Source organism: Triticum urartu, chromosome 5A, assembly GCF_056163025.1.
Source record: "Triticum urartu cultivar PI428250 chromosome 5A, HENAU_Tu73, whole genome shotgun sequence".
In the NCBI taxonomy this organism is placed as follows: domain Eukaryota; kingdom Viridiplantae; phylum Streptophyta; class Magnoliopsida; order Poales; family Poaceae; genus Triticum; species Triticum urartu.
The window spans coordinates 462284691-462289150 of NC_141877.1; positions in this window are offsets into that span (position 1 = coordinate 462284691).

Consider the following 4460-nt stretch of genomic DNA (forward strand, 5'->3'; position numbering starts at 1 on the left):
TAGCGAGTCTCCGCCGAACTAGGGTATGGACTCGATCTTTGTGCTATTCCCCAATCCGATTCTTAGCACATTGTGATCATAATGATTCTTGCCACGTTTGAAACACTCCTATCCAGTCAATGCGCTCGTAGATTAGGTTTGATTCGAAAATTTTAGGGTTAGGTTTCCGCCGAAACCATCTCGGACCCACCGAGTTGAAAAACTCGGTCCCACCGATTTGGCTTATGCCATTGCACAAGTGAGACTCGGTCTGACCGAGTATTACTAATCGGTGTGACCGATTTTGGAACTCTGTGAAACCCTAGCAGCCTCGGTGCCACCGAACTGTGACTCGGTCTGACCGAGTTCACTAGTTCAGGTTCCAAAACTGCTTCGGTATCACCGAGTTTAAAAATCGATAGATCCGAGATGATTTCAGTGGGAAACTAAAACTAAGTTTTTGAATCATTCTTTTGCAAAAATCTCTGCATTTTGTGATGCTCATCCACTCTATCTCATCTATAACCTATTCATAGGGTCAGCAGTCAGAGTTTGCAACATGTCTGATTAGAGTGATAGCCAGAACATGTCAGAACAGCAAGTGCAGATGAGTGAGGGCACTAGTCCCTCAAGTTCTTCAGATGATGGCAGCAGAAGTACTCCTAGCAATCTGCCTAAAGCTGCCACCAGACAGAGAAAGAAGAGAACCTCAGAATCAGAGGATGAGGATTATGTGGCAGAAGAGGAAGCAACTTCAAAGAGAGTAGTGCTTGAGAAGGAACATGGCTCAGCTCAAGGCATAAAGCCAGGGATGAAAATCAAAAGGCCAGCAGGCAGGCAGCCTATGCCAAAGGCCAGAGCTTCAACCAAGATTCATGAGAAGCCCACTCCCATAGAGCCAGTTGCTGCTGAAGGCAAGAAAAGGAAGGAAAGGGTGAAGAAAACTGTAGCCAGAGTGCTTGGCAAGGCTTCCATCATGGAAGATGATGAAGAAGAAGAGGTTGCTGCACCAGCACCTAAGGCACCCAAGCTGATGGGTGATGCCATAAGATCAGGGGTAGCTGCTTCCAAGGCCAAGCCAGCTCCAAAGCCAAAGCCAAAGAGGAATACAAGAAGCATCCCAGCTGCTGAGAAGAACAAGGCCCCAGTGCCTGACACTGCAGAAGATGATGAAGAGCAAGTTCTTAGAAAGCTCAAGCCCAAGATCCCAGACCACAGTGATGCTCATCCTGTGGCTGAGGACATGAAGCTCAGGAGAGATTCAGGGCTCCGGAAGTGGAGAGAAGCAGATCCGTATGCTTCAAGGAGAAGGACTGCTGTTGACTACAGATTTCACACTAAGGAACAACAGGACTTCTAGGAGACAGTCTTATTGGACAAGAAGCCAATTGTATGTGATATGAGATGGGTTGATTGGCAATACATCAAGGACAACGAAGAGTACTACCCTAGAGTGCAGGACAGCTTCAAGGCATGTGGAGTAGAGGACTTTGTTGGGCAGAAGCTCACAAAGTGGAATGAGGAGCTTATCATGCAGTTCTACTCCACAGCACATTTTTATTCAGATGGGAGAATTGTTTGGATGTCTGAGGGTACGAGGTACCAATCAACAGTTGCTGAGTGGGCACAGCTCATTAATGCCCCAGAGGAGCAGGAAGATGACTTGGATGTCTATGCCAAGAAGAAGATGGATCATAACTCAATGTCAAACATGTACAAGGAAATTCCAAATGAAGCACTTGACACTTTCAAGTTTGGCTCAGTACACTATCTTCTGTCAGGGCTGCCAACCATCAATTGGATATTGAGGCACACCTTGTTGCCCAAGTCAGGTGATCACAAGATGATCAGAGGCCATGCGATCAATTTGCTTCATATATTTGATGTGCCACAGAAGTTCAAGGTGATGAGCCTCATGGTAGAGACCATCAAGAGGACTGCAGCAGACCAGAAGAGGAGCTGTGGGTATGCCCCACAAATTCAGGAGCTCATTAACTCCAAGATGGGCACGGGCATATACTTATTGGACAAGGAACACCTGCTCATCCGTCCAGATTTTGAAGATAATCAAGTTGTCATGACTGAGAATGAACCATCATCTGCACAAGCACAAGCCAAGAAGGAGAAGGCAAGGAAGGAGAAAGCTGCCAAGATGCCAACTCAAGAGGAGGCATCCGAGTATTTCTTGAAAACCAAACAAGAGCAGCTTGGTTACTTGATTGCATCCACCCTGCGGATTGAGAAAGGATTAGCCACCCTAACTCAGAACCAGGCAAGCCTAGAGAGAATCGTAGAACAAAAGTTCTATGACTTGGATATCAAGGTGACAGAGATTCAGACTGTAGTGGAGCAGCTCCAAGATGACATGCAGGAGAGGAAAGGGAAGACAACCACTGATGCCTTTGCCAGAGTGCCACGAGGTCCGAGGTCGTCTGCGGTGCCAGTTCCTGACACAAGAGCAACTGCCTCAGCTCCAGCCGTAGCACCAGCCCAACCTGCTCCAACGTCTGCTTCAGCTCCAACTCCAGCGTCTACTTCAGCGTCTACAGAAGCCTTCGTCCTTGGAGTGATCCGGACTCCACCACCACCAGAAGATCAAGCCTGAGTGTCGATTTAGCACTATGCATTTTCTAGGAACTTTTTGGTAACTTGTTGCCAAAGGGGGAGAAAATGTATAGATCATAGGCTTCGAGAGAGAGAGTGTTGTTTTTTTCTCTCTTGCTTTATTTGGTGGTTTTTTTCGAACTTTGTTTGCTTTTGAGTGCTTGAGATACTATGTCATTATCTGTGAGACATTGATGATCATGTGTTTGATCATAAACTACACTTAATGCTTGCTTAATGCAATTATCTTATCTATCTTATGTGATCATTCACTTTTCTTGGTGATGAGTGCATGTATTTCATTCTTATCATTTTAAGTGCTCCACCAAGATGTATGTGACATGGAAGAGTAACCCATGACTCTAACTCTTTGTGCATTTGCAGTCCAAAGCAAATCTTAAATATGCACAAATTTAGGGGGAGCTCTTACTTATCACATACTTCTCAAAGCGACGATATATTTCATGCTTATTATCATTTGTCGAAGCTTTGATCTATATGTTGTCATCAATTACCAAAAAGGGGGAGATTGAAAGTGCAACTATCCCTAGGTGGTTTTGGTAATTCATAACAACATATAGCTCATTGAGCTAATGCTATTCCAAGATGATTATTTCAGGAAAGCTCAATGATTGGCATGGCATGGATGTGAAAGTGGAACCCTCAAAATGATAAGGACAAAGGATTGGCTCAAGCTCAAAAGCTCAAGACTCTTCATTTTATATTTTAGTGATCCAAGATCACATTGAGTCCTTAGGAAAAGCCAATACTATCAAGGAGGGATGAGGTGTTGCTTAATGAGCCTCTTGCTTCATGTGCTTAGTGATATGCTCCAGAAACCCTCAACTACTTTTCCATATCCACATATGACCTAAACCCTAAGCCAAACTCGGTCCTGCCGATTCTTTCTATCCGGCGCCACCGAGTTTCATATGTCATAAGCCACTGCCAAACCCTAGCAATTCGGTTCTACCGATAGGGATCTCGGTCTCACCGAGATGGGATTGCAAACTCTCTGTTTCCCTTTCGTAACTTTTCGGTCTCACCGAAAGAGCGGATCGGTCCCACCGATATTGCAATGTAAACTCTCTGTTTCCTTTTTGTAACTTTTTGTCTCACCGAAAGAGCAAATCGGTCCCACCGAGTTTGCCTGACCAACTCTCTGGTTAGCTAATTACCAAAATCGGTCTAACCGAGTTTGTGTAATCGGTCTCACCGAGATTACGTTATGCCCAAACCCTAACAAAATCGGTCCTACCGAGTTGCATGTTAGTCCCACCAAAAATCTCTAACGGTCACTAGGTTTACCTTTTCGGTCCGACCGAGTTTGTTGATTCGGTCCCACCGAGATTGGTAAATTGTGTGTAACGGTTGGATTTTGTGTGGAGGCTATATATACCCCTCCGCCTCCTCTTCATTCGTGGAGAGAGCCATCAGAACACATCTACACTTCCAACTCATATGTTCTGAGAGAGAACCACCTACTCATGTGTTGAGACCAAGATATTCCATTCCTACCATATGAATCTTGATCTCTAGCCTTCCCCAAGTTGCTTTCCACTCAAACCTTCTTTCCACCATATCCAAATCCTATGAGAGAGAGTTGAGTGTTGGGGAGACTATCATTTGAAGAACAAGAGCAAGGAGTTCATCATCAACACACCATTTGTTACTTCTTGGAGAGTGGTGTCTCCTAGATTGGCTAGGTGTCACTTGGGAGCCTTCGACAAGATTGTGGAGTTGAACCAAGGAGTTTGTAAGGGCAAGGAGATCGCCTACTTCGTGAAGATCTACCGCTAGTGAGGCAAGTCCTTCGTGGGCGATGGCCATGGTGGGATAGACAAGGTTGCTACTTCGTGGACCCTTCGTGGGTGGAG